We start from the raw sequence: 27,336 nt of genomic DNA on the forward strand, positions 1-27,336 counted from the left end.
AAGTTGAAGAAATAATACCCTTGAGTGGCTCGCTAGGATGAAAACCCGAAAGGGCAACCTAGGCAAAAGTTAGAGCACATAAAATTTGAAATAAGAAAAACTAAGCTCGCAAGGGTGAAAACCCAGAAAGGGCGGCCTTGGCAAAAGTTAGAGCGCAAAAGGAGAGTTTTAATACCTGAGTGAACCTGAACTGAACTACGTAAGGTTTGATTCCCATCTTCGGGATACGTAGGCAACTTCATTATGAAGTCCAGCCATAAGCACTTCCAAATCAACTTTGTCCATGTGATTGTTTTGGTCATCTTTGTCTTTTTTGCTTCCAAGAGTTCAGTTATGATCTCCAGTGCAATGCTATTCAGACAAGGGGCAACTTTCCAGTTATCGGATTTGGGGTTGTACATCTCAGCGATAGATTTCGAGTATGTCCAATTTTGATCCACATCAAAAATGGTTTTAAAAAGTCTTAATAAAAGTTAATTTTGTTCAAATTAATCTTTTTACAATTTAGACCATTTTTGGACCAAATGACAAATTTTCAGTACCCACAACCTTCAATTTCATTGATTTCAATACAGAGTTCTCCCACTTTTGATACAAATTGAAGTTGCTTTTTATTACATTCAAAAGAAAACTTGAAAGTACAGATTAAAGCAATAAACTTGGGGCATAGTCAAGTCAGGTGTTCTTGCGCCCCCTCCTAGAGCTTGTGGAAGCTTCAGATACCAAAGTAGGCCCGGTTTGTGCTTCATCTTCAAGCCAAGCTATGCATTCGCCAGAAAGGGCACAACTGAAAGTGGGAGCGGGAGCCAGAAGTTCTCTTGTCCTCCATGCAGTGGAATACCAAGCTAGCTGTGGGCCTCGGACTGGAAATGAAGTTGGGTACTCTATGTCTTCTTCTGGGCAGGTCTGGTTATGACCGAACTGATGCAGGAACTGAAATAGAAAACAGAAGGCACAGTGTGTCAAACCAATCAACTGAATGCCAGGCAGGCGAGACACGCTGTAGCGCATCTCAGGCAGATCAAACCAGGGGCAACGCCAAGCAATATCAATAGCAGACCTATTGCACATCCAGTGGCACCACCGCCCCTCGTTTGGGAAATCAACTAGCTGTGGGCAAAAAAAATAGCCGCGTGTTGAATATGTAGGACAAGCATCCGCTACTTTCAACTTCTCCATGAGCCAAACCTGGGGAGGGATGAAAAATAAGGGAGATTAAAGAAAAGAGAGGTGAACGTGGAGAGAAAAAGTGAGACAACGTTTTGAGAGAAAAACAGAGCTTGAGGGCCGAGTGATGTGAGAAACACATGTGTGAAGGGTGGGAAACCTTACCTGTAAGAGTAGTGGACTTCCAGCAAACTTAGTCATCTCCCGGCGATAGAAAGCATCCAAGCCCATCAAAGTCTCGGCTAGTGTCAAGCTAATGCAGTTTTTTCCCTCTTTCAAGCCTTGGGCAACTTCTATCAAGCAAACGCTAGATCCGCCGAAGCTACAGGCGAGCAAGAAATGAGCCAACATACACAAACAGAGGGTATGTTGCCGAGAACTTTGGCAAAGACGGTCGTTACGGTCACCGGCGTCAGAAAATCCATGAATCAAGATGGGCATGTCTAGTTGCCCGTTGTGAACCAGGGATCGAGCATCATGCAAAGTGAGCCCGCACATCCATCCTAAAGCTTGGATGTGGCAAAAACGAGACTGGGGCAAGATCTACTCGTCACGTCGGGATTCCATCACAGCTTGAAATTCTTCGATTGTGGGGCATATCTTTTGTCCCCCAAAACTGAAAACATGTGTAATCGGATTCCAACATCTCGCCGCAGCATGGAGGAACAGAAAACACAGCGGACTACGGCTCAGCGAGAATATTGCATTTATCCTGAAATCCCAAAAATTTAACTTTTCCGAGACATCCAACGTCATAATCCAATCAGAGAGTTTTTCGGCAAAGAACGGTTCCATTTGGAGCAAAAATAGAGAAGAAATGAAGAAGCCACGAAGCAAGAGCTTTTGTAGAAGATAAGGCATTGAGTGGAATACAGGTGGCAGCAATTTGGAGGCTCCCACCATAACTGGCCGGCCGACCAGTTAAAGTAACCGACCGGCCACCTTTTCTGGCTGACCGGCCACCTAAGTGGCCGACACCCACCACCAAGTGGTCGACAGCCTCTTTTTGTCCTCAGCAGAGTGTCTTTGGTCTTCCTGTGTGATGAGGATGCTGAAAACCTGTGTTCTGTCTTACTCCTGGCGCGTCCTGCTCTTCGGTTTTGCAGTTTTATAGAGTTGTTTTCAAGTTTGTTTCAATTCGATTCATTACAATTTGTTTATCGAGTTGTCACAATTTGCTTATCGAGTTGTATTTGTTTAAGTTATCGAGTTGTTGTCTTGTTTATCGAGTTGTTATTTTTGTTTATCAAGTTGTATTTGTTTTGGATGTCGAGCCATTGTTCTGGTTTATTAAGTTGTCTTGTTTTGTTTGTGGTGGTTGGTTCGCTACCTGACTAAGCAATTTCCAATACAATATTCAATTTCCATCAATCCTGTTTTTGTGAAAAAATGGTGCAATGCGATGCTCAGAATATAAAATGCAACACTTTTTAATCAAAAAGCCATTTTCATTCCAATCATGGTTTCTTTTTACAAGAAAGAGTACAAGTTTTAAAGAAAGTAAAACTGCCTAAGGCTGTACAATGTGCTAATACTACTAGCAAAAAGAGAAACAAAGAAAAAACATCTGAATCGATGCCACCCATCTCAAGCTCGAGAGGCTCTCTTTGTCCTCTTCCGCGGCTGAGCAGACTCTGACCTGTCGCCATCAGTGCCACTGTCTGAATCGGAGCCGGAGCCGGAACTAGCTACCTCCACTCCCATCTCCGGAGCCCTCCTCAACATCGTCACCACCCTCAGAACTAGAGCCGATGTCGTCACCTCCACCCTCAGATGGCTCTGACTGCGGACTCTTTGGCTCCTCGTCCTCACTGGACTCGTCATCGTCATCGTGTGTGATAGGCTCCCAACGTCTCCCTTGGCCGTTCATCGGAATCTCTCTCTCTGCTATTGGAGAAGGCTCTGAGGGCCTTGTCTGTAAGGGTGTGATCTGAAAAGGCAGTTTGAATATATCAGTCATAGTATGAGTATCAGATGCAAGTGTGGTGTGCAGAGTGAGTACATGCAGAAATTAGATATAGTATGTGAATGCAGTGTGTCAGATGTGATCTATACATGCAGTGTATCAGTGTAATGTGGGAAATGTTCAGTCAAGATGTCAGTTTCAGTATATCAGTAGAAATATGATAACCGAAATGCAAGAAAACTGAAAATTAACTGAATGCTATGGGAGTTGAGCATCGTCTCTCTCCTCAGAATCATGCCCTCGAATGAGGCCAACACCTCGAGCAACCCTTCGACATATCCTATGGAAGGCTGCCAATGCAAGTTGAAACAATCAATGAATGAATAAATAAGCATCTGAGCAAAAATGAAATGAATGAAAGATGTAAAGTATACCAGTGGTGAGTCAGGTGTCCTGACATATCAGTGACCAGGCAACGGGGGCTCAAGTGGAATCTGATAGGGCACTCCGAAGTATTGCCAGCCTATCAGCTCAGTTGGGAGATCTGGTCATCCAACGCTATGCCTGGTAGGAGGTACCTCTCTAGCCTCACCCCTCGGTGCCCGAGCCCTGCTCAACGAAGCAATATCAGCTGTCCTCCCCATGTGAGCACGAGCGCCTGCCAGAGGAGGCATGAGGTACGCCTGGATGTAGATTGTATAGTCTCCCTTCCTAATAAACCGGTCTGCATCTACACCCCGAATGAAGTCAGTAATCTCCTGGAGAGAGAGAGACTCTCTGTGGCGCACATAGAAGGTGGAGGCAGTAAGGGAACTGACTGCAATGGCAGGCCCAATGTCTGGCGCATGAAGCGCTCACCTAAGAACCAAGCTCGACCGACTGGTCCCTCAAGCAGGAGTCGATATCATGAGGCACCTCGAGCTCTGGCAAAATGAAATCGGGAAAACTTTGGCATCATTGCCCAAGGCTGCCATGTGATCTGCAGATAGCAAGTACATAGACTGATTAGTTGTCATTAGATATGCAAAATGAGTTGAAGCTGAAAGCAGAAAAAGCTGTGCGTTTTGAATTACCTCCACTGTCCTCATTGTGTCGAAGTACTGGCGCAGGTATGGGAGGGTGTCATGGGCCCTCGGCTGGCACCGACTGTCATATTGATGCGAGTAGGGTACCTCGAGAGGCATCTCGACCTCTGGCTCAGGAGCAAGCACTGGGAAATAGGCGTATGCCCACAACTACGAAAGCAAGAGGGCGGTAGTGAGAATGCAGATAAACACAGATAATGCGAAAAGCAGAGTATGTGTGCAATGTGCAAAAAATACAGAATGCAGAAAGTACCGAACACAGAAAGTACAGAAAGCAAAGTGTGTATAGTGTAGCGTGTGTGTAGTGTGCAGGCATGCTAAACACAAAACAGATTGTGTGTGCAGTGTGTAGTGTACAAAAAGTGCAACGCAGAAAGCATGACAGAAAATGTAAAGTTGAATAGTAAAGCAAACCTCCTAGGCTCTCCAATAGCCGCCTACTATGTTCCTGCTCCTGTGGAAGGTCAAGCTCATATAACAGTAGAGGGTAGCAAGGTCGGTGCCGCTCCAATCATAGTGCCGAACCTGGGATAGGTCCACTAAGGCACTCAGAAGGTACAACCCGACTGTGTTCGTCCTGTTGGCGAACGAGGTAGTGCCGAAGAGGAACATCAAGAAACCTCAGGCATACTGCTCTGTAGCCTCAATCGTCGTAGGCTGCCCCCTCTGAAATTGTCAGCAAACCAAGTGTACTAGACCAAACCTGATCCTCAAAAGATGGGTGGGTGTGCTCCTAACAGATAGGTCCAAGCAGCCTCCCACTCGCCTATGTCGGAGTCGTATGGGATCGGCTGGCCTCCTACCTCAAGGTCTGTCAGCATAGCGAAGTCGTACGGGGTCATCGTCATGTCCCCGATGGTAGAGAAATGGAAGGAGTCCATGGTGTCCCACCATCTCTCCACCAATGCGCCTAGAAGGGTCTTACTTGCCAAGAGACGTGACAGTCCCATGCAGAATAAGCCAAACCCCGCATCGTCAACAATCTGTTGGACGCCATCAGGGAGGTCTATATATCACTACCTCACTGCGGTAGACCCGTATCCGCGGGTGAAATGGGAGCCAACCTGTGTGGATGAGCAGAAATGCAGTGTGCAAATGTGTTTAGAAAGAACAGAAATACAGTGTGTACATGTATGAGTAGATGAAATACAGTGTAAAGAGTGAGAACTATGCGAGAAACGTAAAGTACATCCCAGGGAATGTAAGAGTGCAATATGTACCTCAGCGGCAGCATGGGACAAATGAGACTCTGGCTCCCATTGTAACAAGTCTACAGGTGCGCGCCGTGCAAATCTAGTCAAGTGGCAGACTGTGCTAAGTGGTAGTACATGTGCCTCGGGATAGTACGTCGCTGGGTCGAATGGCTAGATCCTCAGCGGCAACGGTATGATGTCAGGCTCGCCCTCCATCCTCGGAGAACCCCCGCCGTGTGGAACGTCATCTGCCATCTGAAAAGAAGGTGAAAAGTAGACAAAAGTGAGCAAAATTGGTGGAAAATGCAAAAAGTCAACAAAAGTCAACTCTCGGAAAGAGAAAAAGTCAAAAAAAGTCAAAGCCCGAGAAAAGGTGCTAAACTCAAGATCAACTTGAGGGAAACAAACCTCAAATGGTGAAAATAGTGGAAAAATCTTCAAAAACAAGTTTTGTTTGATTCAAAACGAAGGAAACCGAAAGGTTTTTGTGAATCAACTTCGCGAGGGGCGTTAAAAAACGCGTGAAAGGTACAGATCTGAGAGGGAAAAGTGTTTAGGAAGCAAGGAGAGGTATTTTTGGAACTGTGTGTGTGAGGAAAAGTGTTTTGGGGTTTAGTTTTTAAAGTTGTCCATGCAAAAAGAGAAGACTGCCCCGAATTTGCCACAACTGACCGACCCCAGTTTTTGTGGCCGACCGGCCACTTAGGTGGCCGACAGGTTTCTCAAGTGGCCGACAACGCTTCATGGTGGCCGGAAGGTGCGCAATGCTCTCCCTGTGTGTTTTCAAACTGTTTTGAGTCCTTGGCTATCAAGAAAGTGAAAGAAAAGTCCACTTTTCAGCTCAAAGTGTCTCTACGAAAGTTCAACTCATGTCTTCGATGCGTGATTCATCGTCAGCCGGCATGAGCGAGGTGTATCCTTTTGAAATACATTGTAACTCCTCCGAGAGGTAAATCGGAGGTTACTGTAACACGCCCGCGAGGGACCCCGCTACAGTTCGGACTCGATTTGTGTCACGGTTCTTAATCTGAACCAAAGAGTCCAAATCTGGCAAATCGTTTTGAGAAAACATATTTTTGAAAGAAGTGCCAAACATGGACTGCTTTGCCAGATACAGAGTCGCCACCTAAATATTTTATTTTGGGGGAATTTAGGAAACCCTGACTCGGTGCCAAAGGCCACGTGTCCGTCATCACCAAAGTTGCCTCGGCTCGGGAACATGGGTACGATTAGGGAAGGTCAGCTATGAGCACCCCCTCTCGCCCGATCCGAAGATCGGCCTCTACTAGCCATGATATCCAGTTTTGACAACGTTATGTGTTCTTATTCCGGTTATTAGCCTAGAATTACTATGTTATGCGCACAGCAAACAAGTATAGACCAAATCGCCTAAATTGGAACGAAACATAGCATGTTTGTTTTGAAAATGGTTTGCTACTCGCAAGTAGGCTAAAATGCAGTTTTGCCACCCTCAAGTGGGTTTTTAGAAAAGATGGTTTTGCCACTATCTGGTGGGCTTAAAATTCACAGTTTTAATGCATTATTCCAATTTAGGTAATTCAACCTCCATCCACAGGCATTCAAGCAGTTATATCACATAAGCAGCTAGCCTCATGGTAATCGTACTGTCATGGCAACACTCACACGCATGCAAGGATGCTAAAGCATAAAAGCTCACCTAGTATTCCAAGCCAAAACAGGAATTAGTTAGTAATCATATGCATGATCCTAGTTCATGTTAAGATGGCTAATGCAACACATGCAAGATGCAACTATGATAGGCTCGGCTATCCTAAACGTGGCATGTGAAATGCTGCAATTAACAAGTACTCAACTTTGGAATTGAAATACAAGTGCAGTTAGCATGATGTGCCGAGCCCGGTGCATGTAAGACAAATGTATGGATGCACGCATGCATAGCATAAGGTATGCTAAATTAAACATGTCCTAATACTAACCATCAAAGCAGGTAAGTAAAAGGGAGAAAGAAGTGGGGATTGGAAGACATGCACACACGCACCCACACTTATTACAAATACACCCTCGCTCGGAGGGACTGAATAAATATTACAGTCCGAATAAATAACTAACTACTTAATTAATTATTACAGAATTCCTATTTAACTAACAAATTAAATGCAAAGGGAAGGTGGCCACGGCCCTCGCCTTGGGATGCGCGAATGATGCATGCTTGACCCATATCGCCCGGAAACTCGCTGCCATAGCACTGTTGCCTCTGTTTTTCACTGCCCTGCTCCTCTGAGGACTGCCAAAGTCTAAGGGCATGCTCTCTGGATGTTGGGGAATACCACCGGCTGGGAGGGATGGCCACCGGCCATGGGAAATGGTCACCGGCCGCTGATGGAGTTATCGGCCATTTACGGATTGCCGGTCGGCACTGTATTTAACTGACTGGCCAAATCTTCCTACAGAACCTGTAATTGGCAGCAGCAGAGGGCAAGCAGTGTATGGCATGGAATTTTTAGGCAAATGTATGCATGGACACACTCCCTGTCATGTAATGGACTCAAGGGAGCATGGCCCTCGACCCTCGGGCCACCAATCACGCATTTCGATGCATGATGGCCAAAGAGTCAAGTATGCATTTCAATGTCAAATGTAATGCACACAAAACATATAAGGGACCAAACCTCAATCATGGTTAGTCAAGAGGCGAGGCAATGCACAACAATGCACATGCGACCTAAGCATGCAAGCAAACATACAAACATGCAATACAACTACATGGCACACACAATGCTAACAACATAACATGCACAACGCATTCAAACATGGCATACAGAATGCAAGATGGACTTACACCAATGTGAGTGGACCTTAGCCGCACCCACATCAGTGGCCATAAGATAGAAATGAGACAACTCGAAGTGCGTGCACGCGTGTACGCAAACCGAGGACCGAACCTACGGCACGGAATGCCACTCTAACAAGACATGGCAAAACATGGAATATGGCATATGACCATGCAATTTTCAGAGGCAAAATGAGATGCAAGACAGCCCCGAATCATGGCAAAATGATACCCGGTGCATGGAACGAGTCCCGAAACATGAATTTTGGTGCATGAAATGGCCTATAGCTATGCAATGCATGCATAATTTGAACATGAAGTATGAATACAGAAGCTAGGAAGTTCCAAAACAAGCATGTTTACAGTTTAAAGCATGGCCAAACAGGGAACACAAACGAGGCTAGATTAGCATACAAAAATGGGGCCAAGAGAGGGGTAATGAAGCAACTCACAAATTCTGGCCCAAAACAGAGAAGGAGCCTTCTACAATATTGAAGAGGGGCCAAAAATATGATGTATTGAAGTTTATGAAAAACCCCAAAAACAGATACAAGTATGCTCAAAATGCTATGCAAAATAATGGCACCAAGAGAGCTATAACATGAAGTATAAAAAGGATGTCCCAAACAGCCATATACCCTTAGTGAAACATTAAGAGAGGGACAAAATAGGGCCATTTTCAGTTCGGACCAAGGTCCAAAAACAGAAGCTCAATAGGCTAATAAATCATGCAAAAATGGGGACCAAAGAGGGGGATAATGACAAGTGGCACATGGAGGTCCCAAACAGTGATGAGCCCTTCTTCAATGTTGAAGAAGGGCTCAAAATAAGCCTATCTACAGTTTATATCATACTCCAAAACAGATTACACATGGGCCAAAAATACTATGCAAGATTATGGCATACAAAGGGGTAATGAAGCAAGTGCAAAATGGGGGTCCCAAACAGGGTAAGACCCTCAATGAAAGATGAAATAGAGCTCAAAAAAATGCCACTTTAAGTTTTGGTCGGAGCTCAAAACATCAAGCAAAAGGGGCTAAGAAAACTTGCAAAAATGAGCTAGAAAGAGGGAGAAATCAACTCACCCTTGAAGACCAATCCTTTGCTGCCTCTTGGACCAAGAAAAGCTGCCTCCTAGCCTCTGAGAAGACCTCCAAGCTGCTGGAATGGAAGTGGTAGTGTGGTGCTAGGTGGTGATGAAGAAAAGGGTGTAGGACTTGGTGTTTTGAGGCTTAGAGTAGAGAGAGAGGGAGAATTGATACAAGGCTCCCAAAAAAAATTTTGTAACCCTAAAATCTGAAGGGGAGGGGCTGTATATATAAGCAAAAGGGGTGGAAAACAGGGGGAAAAAAGGGGGGGAAAACAAGTGAAGTTTCCCCACAAAAGGCAAAATCTCGGACAGAGGGTTTGAATGGAGAATAGCTGGCACAGCTAGCATGCACCATGCTTGAGTGGTGAAAAAGGGGCATATCGGCCATGAAAGGAGGTCATCGGCAAAATAAATTGCCGGTCGACACAATGTATTGCCGACCTGCAATTTATACTGGCCGGTCGGATAAATAGAGTGCCGATGGGTGGCCGATGAGGTCAAAATGTTCCGGTGGATATTCAAATTGAAGCCCCGGAAGTTATCTTTCGAATGGCGCAAACCTTGCATTAAAATTCCTCCTGTGGAAAAAGTTATGCCCATTTTGGTGAAGCCGCGCAGATTCGATCCAACCGGGATGATGCCCAACTTCAGCTGATCATATCTCCCCCATCCGGACTTGGCTTTAAGAGATTCTTGAGTGAAAAATGAAGCCCCGGAAGTAAGCTTTCCGACGGTGGTGGCCCCATAGCTAAACTCCAAGTGTATAGACAGATAAGCCCGATTCAGCAAGGGCTGCTCGACTCGCTTCTACCCGGATTCATGCCGAACTTCTCCCAAACTAGTTTTCTCCTCTCCTTTCCTCTCTTCTTCAACTCTAAACCCCTAAACAAGGTGTTTTGAAAGATTTTTCAAAGATTTCATCTCTCTTTCATTCATTTCCACTTTGTCCTTACTCGGTTTATCGAAAAGTGCAGCATTTGACAAAATGTGAGCCTCGGAACATTGTAGAAACTTTATTTCAAAAATGTTTTGAAAGAGAGGGTTTTAAGGTCTAAAAACCATCCAAAATAACTTTGGTCCAAAATGGGGTGTGAAGTTGAGATTTGTCTCTCTTCTTGCCGAAGAAACTGAACCTTCGCCCTGCACACCTTTCTCCACCAAGTAAACCATCAGTAACGCCCAAGTCTTAAGGGCGGTCAAAAATGGGGTGTCTACAGTTGCCCCTCTTTGACAGAACTCATGAGTCATGAAACGACGTGAGTGAGTGTCAAAGCCCAGAGACGACCCATTTTTGATGAGGCCGAAGACTTGGACAAACAAACAAAATACAAATGAATGAATGGTTGTGCCCGCGGGCTGCCTACGTATCCCTTTGCAAGGAATCAAACCAGCATAGTTCAGGGGAAGGATGCAAATGATATGCAGGAAGACTTTGATAATTGGACTTATACGCTACGCGATGCCGGTTTGAACGTTTGACTTATATGCTACGCAAAGCCGGTTTGATAAAACAATGCAAGTGGAATGTGCGTGACAACGCAAGTGAAGAGGTGTGCATGACAATGCAACCTAAGATGAATTCCAAACACACTGAAATCGTGTGGGGAAATGGGACCGGGAGAAACATAGGGACATATCCCGGTGTTTCGGAATGGTGTGAGCTTTGGAACGTATTCCGAACGCTTTTAACCGAAGAGGGAGAGACATAGGGACGTATCCCGAGGATTAGGGACGTATCCCAAAGATTAGGGACATATCCCGAGGATTAGGGATGTATCTTTCGGAGAGACATAGGGACGTATCCCGAGGATTAGGGACGTATCCCAAAGATTAGGGACATATCCCGAGGATTAGGGATGTATCCCAAAGATTAGGGACGTATCCCAAGGGTTAGGGACGTATCCCAAAGATTAGGGACGTATCCCGAAGGTTAGGGACGTATCCCAAAGATTAGGGACGTATCCCAGAGGTTAGGGACGTATCCCAAAGGTTAGGAACGTATCCCAAAGGTTAGGGACGTATCCCAAAGATTAAGGACGTATCCCAAAGGTTAGGGACGTATCCCAAGGGTTAGGGACGTATCCCAAGGATTCAAAAAAGGAGAAGAAACATAGGGACGTATCCCGGTGTTTCAGAAAAGGAGAAAGAAACGTAGGGACGTATCCCGGTGTTTCGGAAAAGGGAGAGAAACATAAGGACGTATCCCAGTGTCTCGAAAACGGAGGTGTGAAACGTAGGGACATATCCAGATGTTTCAAAAAGAGAGAAACGTAGGGACGTATCCCGGTGTTTCAGAATGAGAGAGAAACGTAGGGACGTATCCCGGTGTTTCAAAAAAGGTGAAAGAAACATAGGGATGTATCCCGGTGTTTCGGAAGGAGAAGAAACATAAGGACGTATCCCGGTGTTTCGGAGAGAATGAGAAGCATAGGGACGTATCCCGGTGTTTTGGAATGGTGTGAGCATTGAAACGTATTCCAAATGCTCTTAACCAGAGAAGGTCTAACTCATCGTACGCGCGAGGAGAAAGAATGATAATTGCAAGTGAAAAGGTGCATAACAATGCAAGTAATGAGCATGACAATGCTAGATAGATATGCAAAATCAATGCAATGAATGAGCATAACAATGCTAGTGAAGTGGGTGCATAACAATGCAATTGGAACGTGCATCACAATGCAAGTGGAACGGGCGTGACAACGCATATTTGGAACAAAATGCCGAATAAAGGAATACAAGCCTTAACAAGACCAATTCAAACACAACCTCCGATTTACCTCTCAGAAGGGTCACAATATATATTTCAAAAGGATACACCTTGTGCATGCCGACTGACGATGAGCTACGCATCGAAGACATGAATTGGAAATTCCGTAGAAACAATTTGAGCTGAAAGTGGGTTACTCTTGCTTATACTTCCAAAACACAGTTACTACCTTTCTTTCCTGGCAAGGATTGGTTTTCTGAGGGAGCACTTTGATTGCCATTCTGGCTTGAAGCAGACCTGATCTTGAGCTTGAGGTAGGGGCACACCCATACTTCGGAGTAGTGACAAGGCCTGAAGAGGTACATCTGGAGTACAATCACGGAATTTGCTGAAGGTGAAACACACTCAGATGCTTCGATTTTCCCTCTTTTCTTTTGCTTTACAGTCCGGAACCCATGTAGCTTCAAATAGGTCCTGGTTTTACTGTTCTCACAAGACCTGGGTTGAACCCTGCGATTTTATGAAAGAACGAATCTTGTTTTGCACAAACGTGAAGAATGGCACAGCATTCTAAGCACAAAACAATTTTATTTTTAAAATTAAGAAAAGAGTTCTTAACCGGGTATTGAGCCTACGACTGAACACAGTGAAAAAGACTCAACAACGAAAAGCAAAAGGTAAACAACCTAAACACATCGAGACACGCTCGGAACGACTCAAGACAAGAATCGAGACAAAACAAAAGACACGACGCACAGACGTGCACAGGGAGCCTGTTTCACCGGGTATTGTTTCCCACCCTTTCTCATTTGTGATCCTCACATCACTCGGCCCTCAAGCTCTATTTTTTCTGAAAAAGACCTTTTCTCACTTTTTTTCTCATCGCACATCTCTCTATTCTTCAATCTCTCATTTTTCAATTCCTCCCCTGGGTGGTTGATGGATAAACTGGAAATTGTGGGCTCTTGCCGTTGGTATTCTACCAGATTCTCAATCTTGTTCACAACAGTGAGCTTTTCCCATAGAGGGGCTGCGCTACAACTGGGCGTGTAGCAAATTTGCAGCTGACATCGGTTGACGATACTCTGTTGGGGTGTTTGGACATGATCAGATTTGTCCAGATGAGGAAGTGGAATATCTTGATCCATTCTAACTCGTGCTTCGCACTTGGCTCGATACCTCGTTGCTTGGAGGATGAGAGAGCTTTTCGGCCCTTTTCCTGTTGACTTCAGTTGTGCCCTTCTTGGCAGGTCGGGTGCCTTTCTTAGCGGGTAGTTGATGACGGGGGAAAGACAGAACACCTGACTCAACTGTGCTCCTAGTTCATCATTTTGACCATTTTTTTTTGTTTTCTACGAAAACAATTTTTGACCAATATGAGAGTTAGATTAACACACTTGTTCGATTTTTGATTTGAAATCATGCAAGTCAGGCTATGAGCACTGAAAATTTTCCTTTTTTGGGTCCAAGAAATGGTCCAGTTTTTGGAAAAGATGGAACAATTTTCAAGAAAATTAGTCAACTTCAGTAAAAATTCTCAAAAACTATTCTTGCAAACGGCCAATGCTTAACAAGCACGAAACCTACTCTTGAGACGCACAATCTCGGATTTGGAGGAAAATTGCCCCCTTGCTCGAAAAGGGCTGCATGGCAACGGAAAGTTGCCCCTTGTTTGAATGGCACCGCAGCGCATTGAATGGCAACGGAAAGTTGCCCCTTGTTTGAATGACACCGCAGTGCATTGAATGGTAACGGAAAGTTGCCCCTTGTCTAAATGGCATCGTAGTGTATTGTAATCAGTCCTCAGAGCGATGATCGCAACCGAACTTCCGGATACAGAAAAGACAAAGATGACTAGAACCATCACATGGACACAGTTGAATTTGGAGTGTTTTATGGCTGGACTTCAGAATAAAGTTGCCTACGTATCCCAAAGATGGGAATCAAGCCTTACGTAGTTCGGGGTTAAGGTACACTCAGGTATTTAACCTCTCCTTTTTAGGCTCTAACTTTTGCCAAGGCGCCCGTTGCGGGTTTTCGACCTTGCGAGCTTTGTTTTTCTTTCCTTTTTTTTCTTTTTTCATTTCTTTTTCTCTCTTTTTTTTTTTTGCTTTTTTTGTATTTTTCTCTTGCTCTAACTTTTGCTTGGGTCGCCCTTCCGGGTTTTCGGCCCTTCCGGGTTTTCGGCCCAGCGAGCCTCTCAAAGGGTAAAAGTGTAACAAGTCCATGCCAAATGGTTTTAGGGTTTTGCAGCCATCCGTATCCAAGAGAGTGGCCGTTGCATTGATTTACTGAAGGATCCATCTTCGGCTCTTCGAGCATATCGGACATTTTTGCCCCTAGTTTGAGGGGGGCTTCTGATCTAGCTTTACAAGCTTCCTTTGATCTGATCTTCTTGATCTGACTTTGGTGCCTCTTGTTCGAGGGCTGCTTCAAAATAGCCACGCAGGCCTCACGCCGTGGTTGACCGTTGAACGTTCTGAACTCAGGTTCAAGGTTTGAAAGTGAGGGGTCGAATCTCGAGGCTGAGAGCGATCCTAAGCTGCACAATCTCAAGAGCGATCCCACACAAGTCTTCACAGGACCGCGCAAAATATTTTTTGAAATTTTTTTAAGAAAGCGACAAATCGCTCGCGCCAAAGACAGTGTAGAACCAATCTGGATCAAGCCAGGGTCCTTCTCAGTACTCACATTAACAAGCATGATCTTAATCATTAAGGGCTTAGCATGCCTCTCTTTCTCTCAATTGATCAAGTTTTGCAAAACCTGAGGAATTCCTTCCTCTTCGTTTTTATCACAATGTTTCGAAAAGAGTTTTGAAAAACTTAGGTCATTACAATGACTTCAAAGGCACAGAAAAGGCAGGCGAAGAGCACTGTCATTTCATTCAAACTTCTGGCACAACTGGCACATGGCAGAAGCAAACACAAGAGTGTGAAAATCACTACTGTTCCATTCAAATCTGTTGGCACAACTGGCTCCGTAGCAGAAACAAACTCAAGGCAAAACAAAAAGACAAAAACAAAACAAGATAGTGATGTCCGAGGTAACACCCCCGGAATCACCCGACTCCTACACAACAGGACTGACTCGATACGACAAGACAGACCTCGAAACAAAAGGACTAACTCAAAACAGACTCAAAACAACACAACAAGACTAACCCAATACCCAAGTCAGAATGTACAAAACTAGCATTCACAAATGCTCAAAATAGTGCGTACCATACACCACATCTGGAGTAAACTGAGTGCCGCCCGCAGGTGGTCCAACCTCTGATCACATCACATTATCCCCCCATAAGTTCACTGATCAAGTGCCGATAGACTTTGCAGAACCTGGTGCGGGGATGACCCCGTTGTCAATCAAATTTTGTATCTCATGGTGGAGACAGACGCAACTGTTGGTGTCATGACCGGTTTGTTGATGGAAAGCACAGTACTTAGTCGGGTCATGTTTTGGAGGGAGACGATCGGGTAGAGGCCGTTGCTCTAACGATTTCAGATGTCCTTTCCTGAGTAGGATCCCCAGGGCTTTAGACAAAGACATATAGAGTGGGGTGAAAACCCTCTTGCCTCGGGGTAGATAGTCTGAAGTTCGGGGGTTTGAAGTGGATGCACCAACAAAGGGGGTGGCTGCTCTTGGTGTGGTGGTGGCGACCATGCCCACTTCGGAAGATCTTGCAGCTGCGCCACCGCTGGTGGTTGCATTCGAACTGCGGGTAAACACCCTCCTGGGCTGCTCCTTCTCCTGATCAATAAGGCCCTGCTTCATAGCATCCTCGATCTGTATCCCCATCTCATGCAGATCTGAAAAGGTAGGGAAGGGGAGCACGATCATTTTCTGCATTAGTTTGGGCTGGAGGTTGTGCACAACCATCCAGATTTGATCCTTATCTGTTGGCCTAATGGTCATCATTGAGGCCTTGGCCCTCCAGCGGGCCACGAATTCTGAGAAGCTCTCCTTAGGCTCCTGCCTCGTCGTCTCAAGATCACAGGTCGTAATCTCGATTTGGGTATTGTATGAATATTGTGCGACGAAGGCCTCGGCCATCTCCTCCCAGCTTCGTTTCACTGAATCCTCCAATTTGGCGTACCAGATGGCTGCAATACCCGATAGGGTCCTGCCAAAAAGGGAAAGCTTCTGTAATCTTGTCAAGCCCATCGGGCACAGAACATTTGAAAACAAACTCAGGTGGACCATGGGATCTCCTGACCCGTCAAAACGGTCGATGTGAGGCATCTTGAACCTGTCCGGCAGTGTCACAGCTGCGTCGGTGTACCCGTCCTCAATGTTCGGGATGGACTTTACCCCCTGGGATTTCTTGAACAACTTTTCAAGCTTGCTCAACTTCAACGCTGTATGGTCTACCTCGAACCCAAAGGGAGAGTCCGATGGGTTGATTGGTGCTTTAGACAGCTGGGGTAAGATTGGGGGCAGAGCCGGCCCTGTCGGAATGTCCGTACCTTCTTGGACATTTGGCGTCTCCCCGGGTATTGGATCTACTGGTGGGGGAGGGGCTTGGTGCGAAGCAGATGCTCCATTTTGCTGTTGCAGCCTGCTGGGCCATGATCGCAGCCTGCTGTTTGGCAAATTCCATCTGGCGGGCAGCGTCTTGCTGCATGAATTTCATACTTTCTTGTATCTGGCACATCATTGCCTCCATCCCTGATGTGTTCTGCTGATCCATCTAACTGACTGGTATCTATCCCTGCAGTAGAAACTGAGACGTCAGCCTGACTGTTCACTGGTGGGGTGGATAAGGGCCACTGATCTGGTAACTGCTGAACTGGTGATTTGTGCCTGACTCGCCCTTTTACCCTGCCTCTGGCAAAGGAACACTGATTGCCCTTGAACTGAATCTCTGACCTGACAAAGTCTATCAGCGCAAGTTCGATAAACCTCGGGGGATATCGGAGCCTTCTGAAGCTATGGTTCCAAGACTAACCTAGCAAAAGAGAAAACAAACAGCACCTCAGCTCATCTTCGCCAAAACAGATACGAGTGTAGCAGGATGACTGTACCCTCTACTGAATTCTGCCCCAAAATTCTGCCTATAAACCGATACCCTCAGGTAAACTGAATCCCAAAATACTGAACTGGTGCCCGCAGGCCTGATGCCCAAACTTGCAAACTGATACACGCATTCCCTGTAGAGACGCACTCTAAAGCACATAGCAGATAAGTGAGAGCCAAAACACCCCTATGTTGGGGTAGGGTTTCCCTGTCCTATTTTGTCAGGAGCTAGGGTTTCACTACGCACGCAGCGGTTTCAAACAACCTATAATCGGGTAAGCAACCTGTCCTAGCTTGGAATGGTCACTATGGATTCCAAATATGCACTAGGTCGAATGGTCAAAAAGGGTGTCCCAGTAAAACCGGGGTTTGTGTTCCCATACTGTCAGAGCCCATAACCGGTCAGCCTTATGGTCATGCCTTGACAAGACAAGCCTCTGGAAAACCGTTCAGGAATGGCAGATGGCAAACACGGTGTCCTAGGCGCACCAATGCACATGCAATGCAAAGAGACACATAAATGAAATCAAAACAGGATATCACGAGTTCGAGTCAAGCTCTCTAAATCCCCAGCAGAGTCGCCAGAAACTGTAACAGGCCCGCGAGGGACCCCGCTACAGTTCGGACTCGATTTGTGTCACGGTTCTTAATCTGAACCAAAGAGTCCAAATTTGGCAAATCGTTTTGAGAAAACATATTTTTGAAAGAAGTGCCAAACATGGACTGCTTTGCCAGATACAGAGTCGCCACCTAAATATTTTATTTTGGGGGAATTTAGGAAACTCGGACTCGGTGCCAAAGGCCACGTGTCCGTCATCACCAAAGTTGCCTCGGCTCGGGAACTTGGGTACGATTGGGGAAGGTCAGCTGTGAGCACCCCCTCTCGCCCGATCCGAAGATCGGCCTCTACTAACCATGATATCCAGTTTTGACAACGTTATGTGTTCTTATTCCGGTTATTAGCCTAGAATTACTATGTTATGCACACAGCAAACAAGTATAGACCAAATCGCCTAAATTGGAACGAAACATAGCATGTTTGTTTTGAAAATGGTTTGCTACTCGCAAGTAGGCTAAAATGCAGGTTTTGCCACCCTCAAGTGGGTTTTTAGAAAAGATGGTTTTGCCACTATCTGGTGGGCTTAAAATTCACAGTTTTAATGCATTATTCCAATTTAGGTAATTCAACCTCCATCCACAGGCATTTAAGCAGTTATATCACATAAGCAGCTAGCCTCATGGTAATCGTACTGTCATGGCAACACTCACACGCATGCAAGGATGCTAAAGCATAAATGCTCACCTAGTATTCCAAGCCAAAACAGGAATTAGTTAGTAATCATATGCATGATCCTAGTTCATGTTAAGATGGCTAATGCAACTATGATAGGCTCGGCTATCCTAAACGTGGCATGTGAAATGCTGCAATTAACAAGTACTCAACTTTGGAATTGAAATACAAGTGCAGTTAGCATGATGTGCCGAGCCCGGTGCATGTAAGACAAATGTATGAATGCACGCATGCATAGCATAAGGTATGCTAAATTAAACATGTCCTAATACTAACCATCAAAGCAGGTAAGTAAAAGGGAGAAAGAAGTGGGGATTGGAAGACATGCACACACGCACCCACACTTATTACAAATACACCCTCGCTCGGAGGGACCAAATAAATATTACAGTCCGAATAAATAACTAACTACTTAATTAATTATTACAGAATTCCTATTTAACTAACAAATTAAATGCAAAGGGAAGGTGGCCACGGCCCCCGTCTTGGGATGCGCGAATGATGCATGCTTGACCCATATCGCCCGGAAACTCGCTGCCATAGCACTGTTGCCTCTGTTTTTCACTGCCCTGCTCCTCTGAGGACTGCCAAAGTCTAAGGGCATGCTCTCTGGATGTTGGGGAATACCACCGGCTAGGAGGGATGGCCACCGGCCATGGGAAATGGTCACCGGCCGCTGATGAAGTTATCGGCCATTTATGGATTGCCGGTCGGCACTGTATTTAACCGACCGGCCAAATCTTCCTGCAGAACCTGCAATTGGCAGCAGCAGAGGGCAAGCAGTGTATGGCATGGAATTTTTAGGCAAATGTATGCATGGACACACTCCCTGTCATGTAATGGACTCAAGGGAGCATGGCCCTCGACCCTCGGGCCACCAATCACGCATTTCGATGCATGATGGCCAAAGAGTCAAGTATGCATTTCAATGTCAAATGTAATGCACACAAAACATATAAGGGACCAAACCTCAATCATGGTTAGTCAAGAGGCGAGGCAATGCACAACAATGCACATGCGACCTAAGCATGCAAGCAAACATACAAACATGCAATACAACTACATGGCACACACAATGCTAACAACATAACATGCACAACGCATTGAAACATGGCATACACAATGCAAGATGGACTTACAAAAATGTGAGTGGACCTCAGCCGCGCCCACATCAGTGGCCATAAGATGGAAATGAGACAACTTGAAGTGCGTGCACGCGTGCACGCAAACCGAGGACCGAACCTACGGCACGGAATGCCACTCTAACAAGACATGGCAAAACATGGAATATGGCATATGATCATGCAATTTTCAGAGGCAAAATGAGATGCAAGACAGCCCCGAATCATGGCAAAATGATACCCGGTGCATGGAACGAGTCCCGAAACATGAATTTTGGTGCATGAAATGGCCTATACCTATGCAATGCATGCATAATTTGAACATGAAGTATGAAGACAGAAGCTAGGAAGCCCCAAAACAAGCATGTTTACAGTTTAAAACATGGCCAAACAGGGAACATAAATGAGGCTAGATTAGCATACAAAAATGGGGCCAAGAGAGGGGTAATGAAGCAACTCACAAATTCTGGCGCCAAACAGAGAAGGGGCCTTCTACAATATTGAAGAGGGGAAAAAAATATGATGTATTACAGTTTATGACAAACCCCAAAAATAGATACAAGTATGCTCAAAATGCCATGCGAAATAATGGCACCAAGAGAGCTATAACATGAAGTATAAAAAGGATGTCCCAAAAAGCCATATTCCCTTTGTTAAACATTAAGAGAGGGACAAAATAGGGCCATTTTCAGTTTGGACCAAGGTCCAAAAACAGAAGCTCAATAGGCTAATAAATCATGCAAAAATGGGGACCAAAGAGGGGGATAATGACAAGTGGCACATGGAGGTCCCAAACAGTGATGAGCTCTTCTTCAATGTTGAAGAAGGGCTCAAAATAAGCCTATCTACAGTTTATATCATGCTCCAAAACAGATTACACATGGGCCAAAAATACTATGTAAGATTATGACATACAAAGGGGTAATGAAGCAAGTGAAAAATGGGGGTCCCAAACAGGGTAAGACCCTCAATGAAAGATGAAATAGAGCTCAAAAAAATGTCACTTTAAGTTTTGGTCGGAGCTCAAAACATCAAGCAAAAGGGGCTAAGAAAACTTGCAAAAATGAGCTAGAAAGAGGGAGAAATCAACTCACCCTTGAAGACCAATCCTTTGCTGCCTCTTGGACCAAGAAAAGCTGCCTCCTAGCCTCTGAGAAGACCTCCAAGCTGCTGGAATGGAAGTGGTAGTGTGGTGCTAGGTGGTGAGGAAGAAAAGGGTGTAGGACTTGGTGTTTTGAGGCTTAGAGTAGAGAGAGAGGGAGAATTGATGCAAGGCTCCCAAAAATTTTTTTGTAACCCTAAAATCTGAAGGGGAGGGGCTGTATATATAAGCAAAAGGGGTGGAAAACAGGGGGAAAAAAGGGGGGGGAAAACAAGTCAAGTTTCCCCCCAAAAGGCAAAATCTCGGACAGAGGGTTTGAATGGAGAATAGCTGGCACAGCTAGCATGCACCATGCTTGAGGGGTGAAAAAGGGGCATATCGGCCATGAAAGGAGGTCATCGGCAAAATAAATTGCCGGTCGGCACAATATATTGCCGACCTGCAATTTATATTGGCCGGTCGGATAAATAGAGTGCCGATGGGTGGCTCAAAAAGTTCCGGTGGATGTCAAAATTGAAGCCCCTGAAGTTATCTTTCCAATGTCACAAACCTTGCATTAAAATTCCTCCTGCGGAAAAAGTTATGCCCATTTTGGTGAAGCCGCGCAGATTCGATCCAACCGGGATGATGCCCAACTTCAGCTGATCATATCTCCCCCACCCGGACTTGTCTTTAAGAGATTCTTGAGTGAAAAATGAAGCCCCAGAAGTAAGATTTCCGACGGTGGTGGCCCCATATCTAAACTCCAAGTGTACAGACCGATAAGCCCAATTCAGCGAGGGCTGCTCGACTCGCTTCTACCCGGATTCATGCCAAACTTCTCCCAAACTAGTTTTCTCCTCTCCTTTCCTTTCTTCTTTTACTCTAAACCCCTAAACAAGGTGTTTTGAAAGATTTTTCAAAGATTTCATCTCTCTTTCATTCATTTCCACTTTGTCCTTACTCGGTTTATCGAAAAGCGCATCATTTGACAAAATGTGAGCCTCGGAACATTGTAGAAACTTTATTTCAAAAATGTTTTGAAAGAGAGGGTTTTAAGGTCTAAAAACCATCCAAAATAACTTTGGTCCAAAATGGGGTGTGAAGTTGAGATTTGTCTCTCTTCTTGCCGAAGAAACTGAACCTTCGCCCTGCACACCTTTCTCCACCAAGTAAACCATCAGTAACGCCCAAGTCTTAAGGGCAGTCAAAAATGTGTTGTCTACAGTTACAACTGAATCGGTCTTGTTAAAACACGCATTTCTCTACTCAGTGTTTTGCATTAAACATGCTGTTGATGTTGTATTGAATAATGCATTGCTATCATTGTGCACAGAATACATATGTTGTGTTGCATTGTATTAAACATACTCTCGTGTTTGCATTGTGCATGCTCTCACATTCGCATAGAATATATGCTTTTCATTCGCATTGAACATGCTACCAATTTTGGCATAGAACATGCATTCCTATTATACTGTACTTATCATAGTTTCATTCTTGGGCTGGCACGATATTGTATGTACGGTTCATTCAAAGCTGGTGCAACCAAACGGTATTGTATGTACGGTTCATTCAGAGGGATTCTGGGTAAGATCATTCCTGTCCTTTGAACACCTTGTTTTGGCTAGAAATATTCGGGTACGCCCGGTGCTTACACCACCCCTTGTCGGTTAGAAACACTTGGGTTGTGTGCCCAATGTTTATACCATCCCCTTTGGTTAGAAGCGTTTCGGACGAGTGTCCGACACTTATACCACCCCTCCGGTTAGAAGCATTGGGTTGTGTGCCCGATGTTTAAACCACCCCTCTGGTTAGAAGCATTGGGTTGTGTGCACGATGTTTATACCACCCCATTGGTTAGAAGCGTTTGGGACGTGTGTCCGACGTTTATGCCACTCTGTTTTGGTTAGAAACGTTGGGTTGTGTGCCCGACGCTTATACCACCGCTTTGGTTAGAAGCATTTGGGACGTGTGTCCAACGCTTATACTACCTCGTTGGTTAGAAGCATTGGGTTGTGTGCCTGATGTTTATACCATCTCTTTTGGTTGGAAGCATTTGGGACGTGTGCCCGACGCTTATACCATGTTTTGGTTAGAAACACTTAGGCTGTGTGCCCGATGTTTATACCATCCCCTTTGGTTAGAAATGTTTGGGACGTGTGTCCGACGCTTATACCACCCCTTTGGTTGGGAACATTGGAACGTGTTCTGATGTTTATACCACCCTCTGGTGTTTGCACCGCTCCCTTTCCCTCTCGCGTGCGGTGCATTAGGACGCTTTGGTTAAATGCATCTGGATGGACCCCGATGCTTATACCAATCTTTGTTTTGATTGCATAATAGTTGGATGTGTCTCAATTGTTATTATGTGCTCTTTTTAATTCGGAACCTTAGGGTGTGTCCTTAGGTTCGCATCGCTTCAATCCTCGCGTGTGCCACGCGTTGGGATCTTATTTTAATATTATATATATTAGCATTTTTCATTTTAGGAAGACAACGATCACCATCAAAGTATGAAATAAAAGGTTTGTCCATTTTAACATTGATTATAAATTATTTGCTTTTAATTTAAGTAGATAATTAATGAATTTTCAAATCAATCAATCAAATAGGAACACTGCAACATAAAAGTGCCTATAAATTTTCTTTCAAATTAGATGGATATACATAGATAGTTCGGTATCACCACTTCCACCCCCATATTCGGCGACCATCGCCCTCCCAGCACCACCGTCGCAAGCCCCTCTCTCTCTCTCTCTCTCTCTCTCTCTCTCTCTCTCTCTCTCATGATCTTGATCTCACCACCAAGCCACCATTGTCAGTCACTTCCCATCATCGTTCAACTGTTACTGCCGCAAGACTCTTCTCTCTTGATTCCTCTTTGCCGCTGCAAACCCTAGCATGATCTAAAAAACATCGATCTAGGGTTTGCGCTCTCCTCCTCTCTAGCGGCCTCCGCCATAGCAACTAATCTCCTTGATCGAAATAATAAGAAGAAGAGAAAAATAAAGACGAAGAGGGAGGAGGTTGGGTGTGTTTGTGATTGTGGTGTTGTAGGGGTCGAAGATTTGCCCGGAGAGTGGGGGTCATGGTGGGGCAGGTTGCTATCGATGTGGTGTGGGTTGCCGAAGAACAGTTTCTTTTTCTCACTTAGTTTTTTCTCTCCTAGTTACCCTTCTCTCCTAAAACGACGTCATTTTGAGGCATTGCAATAACTAATGCAAGGAACCACTATAGAGGATTCATACTTAATTATCTCTTGCAAGGATTGTGTCAATATGTATCTAATTACAAGTTTACAAGGGTAGAGAAACTAATGGATCTAGATGAAAATGTAGAGAGAAGATAGGTTTTAGAGAGAGAGGATCCCGATCTAGGGTTTTGAGAGAAAAAGAGATGGAAAAGTGATACAAAAAGAGGCTGTTGCAAACTGATATACGCACAGTCTGCTTGAGCGCAAAAGCTGATACTCGAGCGTCAGACACTAAGTTGTTCCGCTCGAGCGCAAAATACACACATTCAGTAGTTTTGCAGACAGAAGAACATCGCTCGAGCGCAAGAATGGCCAGTCGAGTGCGCACCTGCTCGAGCATAGAATACACTCTCCTAGTAGTTTTGCAGACCTACAAAAGTATTTAGAGTTTGCAAAGCCCGCTCAAGCGCAAGAAGTGCCGCTCGAGCGAAAGAGCAAACTTTTGGGTAACAAGAGTTGGGAAACCGAACAGCCAACCTTTTCCAAACACAACCACAACAATTCCATAGCCAAGTTTAAGAGAAAAGAAGGTAAGAAAGACGTGTTCAACAGTACGAAACCAAGAAACCTGTATCCAGATTACAACAAGGGTCGGGTCAAAACCAGGGTTGCTATACCAATCAGCATCAGAAAATGCACGAAGCTTGAGAGAAGAGTGAGTAGAGTAGTGGAGTCCATGGAACATAGTGCCTTTGAGGTAGTGAAGTATTCAAAGTAGAGCAGTATAATGTGGGGTATGGGGAACCGACATGTACTGACTAACAAGATGGACAGCATAGGCAATGTGAGGACAAGTCACAGTGAGATAGACAAGACTACCTACCAACAGGCGATAAACAGTAGCATCAAAGAGAAGATCCCCGTCAAGAGGAGTGAGACGAGTCTGAGAATCAATGAGAGTAGAGGTAGTCCTACAATCGGTAAGACTAGCTTGTGCCAAAAGATCGGAAGCATATTTGGCTTATGACAAATAATAACTAATGGAATCATGAAAAATTTCAAGCCCTAAGAAATAATTGAGAGTACCAAGGTCCTTCTTCTCAAACTGAAGATTGAGAAATTGTTTCAGAGTAAGAATACTAGCCACATCATCACCGGTGATAATCATATCATACACGTAAAGAAGAAAAAGAGTGGTGCCATGAGGAGTGGTCTGAATAAATAGATTATAGTCATATGAGTTGGAGGTGAAGCCGAAGTCATGGATGGTGGAATTGAATTTAGCAAACCAAGCTCATGGGGCTTGTTTGAGACCATAGAGAGCACGCTGTAGTTTGCAAACCTTTTGAGCTGGAAAAGCAGACCCGAGAGAAGGTTACATGTAGACTTCCTCAAGAAGATCACCATTAAGGAAGACATTTTTGACATCCATCTGAAAGAAATCCCAGTGGCAAGCAGCTACAACAATAATTAAGCTATGCACAGAGGTAAACTGAGCAACTGGAGCGAAAGTCTCTTCATAATCAATGTCATATTACTGGGTGAAGCCCTTTGCAACAAGATGGGCTTTGTAGCGCTCAATAGAGCCATTAGAATGGGTCTTGATTTTGTATACCCATTTGCAGCCAATAGCAGTCTTTCTGGAAGGAAGATCAACAACATCCTAGGTGTAGACACCCCATTTTTGACCGACCTCAAGACTTTGATGTTATTATTTGTGCACTTGATGATAGCGCATGTTTGTGCTCATTTTGAGCGCCTGAAGGTCTCGGCTGAGTGCCTTGTCTCTAGGCCTCTAAACCCTCTTTGTTTTGGCCATGTTTTTGGGCCAAACCTTGGTGCCTCTTGCCTGGAGAGGAGAAGGGCCTTGCCGGCCACTTTTGGCTATTGTCGGCCGCTTTTCCTCTTTACCGGCCATTTGAAGTGGTCGGTTGGCTAGGGGAGGTGGCCGGTTGGCTACCTGAAGTGGCCGACGGCCAATTTTCTCCTTTTTTAGATATTTTATGTGCCAGCTGTGCCAGCTGTTGGCCACTGAATGCATCCTCCATACACGTGTAAGGAGGGATGGAAACAAGCTTTTTGCTTGTTTTTCTATATAAGGGGAGGTCCCTCCCCCATTTTGGGGCTTCAGAATTTTTGTGAGCAAAAATTCTCTCTCTCTAGAACTTTCTCTCTCTCTCTCTCTATATATATATATATATATATTTTGTGCTTGAAAGTGTGTTTTCTCCACATATTTGCAAAGAGACCCTTGATCAAATAGCACTATCTTGGAGCTGAGGTTCCTTAAGGCTTGTTTGGAGCTCCTAAAGCTGGTTTTGGCTTAGAAATTGTGTTGTTTGTTGCTGCTTCAAGGGTAAAGCCTTACCCTCTTCAAAGCTTTGTTTTAGTTGCTTATTTGGCCACCTTTGCATGCTAGTTTTAGGCTGGTTTTAACTTCTAAAAAACTCTATTTTTATGGTTAAAATAGTGGTTTGAAGTTTGTTTTGGAGTTAGGGGTGATTCACCATCTTTTGTAGCTTGTTTGCTAAGTATTGTGCCATCTTTCAAAGCTTTTCAAACAACTCTTTTTTGGCCCTTTTACCACTGAATTCCAGGGGAAATTTTGTGGCAAAAACTTAGTTTTGAGGTCCAAAATAGGAGGGGGTGGCCTCCCCTCCTTGTGTCTTCTTTGCATGTGTTGGTGGCCTAACATGCGACCATGTTTTTCTACCTTTTTGTAGCTTATTTCAGGCATGTTTTAGCTACTGATTTAGTATGATTTAGCTCTATTTTGAGCCTTCTTGGTAATGGGAGTCATGCTTTGTATAGTTGTAGTGTAAAAGGCCTTCACTCGATTTGTGTTTCAAGGCCTCTAGCATGCTTTGCTTGAGTTGATTGCATGATATAACATCATTTGACATGTCATTTCAGTGCATATACCTTTGTCACACTCTCACATATTTCACTCTTTCATGGCTTTGAGAGTTGTGCGTTATGCCTTGTTTGCGGCCTAACATGTGAGCATGATTTTCTTGTCATTTGAGCTACTGTCTCAGCATGTTTTGACTACTGATTTGCCATGATTAAGCTCTGTCCTGAGCTGATTTGGTCATTTGTGCTTGATATTGCATGCCTCTAGTGTAGTGCTCTTCACTAGTCTTGATGCTTATGGCTTTTGAACATGTCTTGCATGCTTTGCTCGCATGATTAGTGTCTTTAGCATGCCATTTCAGCACTGAAATTCTGCAACCTCCCTCATTTCTTCATTTTTCCTTTTCCTTTGAGGGTTGGTTGACCTTGTGGTTGTGTTTAAGCTTGATACAGCTCATGCTTAAATGGCTTTAACCCTCTTATGAGGGTGCCTCGTAGCCAAAGGCATGAGCTCTCTCGTGTCCTAAACCATCCTTTGGTTGACCTCTCTCTCATTAGAGGACAAGCATTTTAGGACAAATTGGTTAAAGAATGGCTTAGTAAAGCTAAAATGTGTAAACAAAATGAATTAAGTAAAACATGAACACGATAAGCATGTTGTTTGCATTGCATGTGTTTTGATCGGACGTTAATCTAAACTGAATAAATATGGAACGTTTCATACTCAAAATGATGAAACGTGTCACGTTTCTTGGTCGCCATCATCCTTGATCATGCATGATAGGGTGGTGGCCATTTGAGTCTATTTGTGCATTCAT

The sequence above is a fragment of the Camellia sinensis genome, chromosome 6 (genome assembly GCF_055761805.1).
Source record: "Camellia sinensis isolate YWXY chromosome 6, ASM5576180v1, whole genome shotgun sequence".
Classification (NCBI taxonomy): Eukaryota; Viridiplantae; Streptophyta; class Magnoliopsida; order Ericales; family Theaceae; genus Camellia; species Camellia sinensis.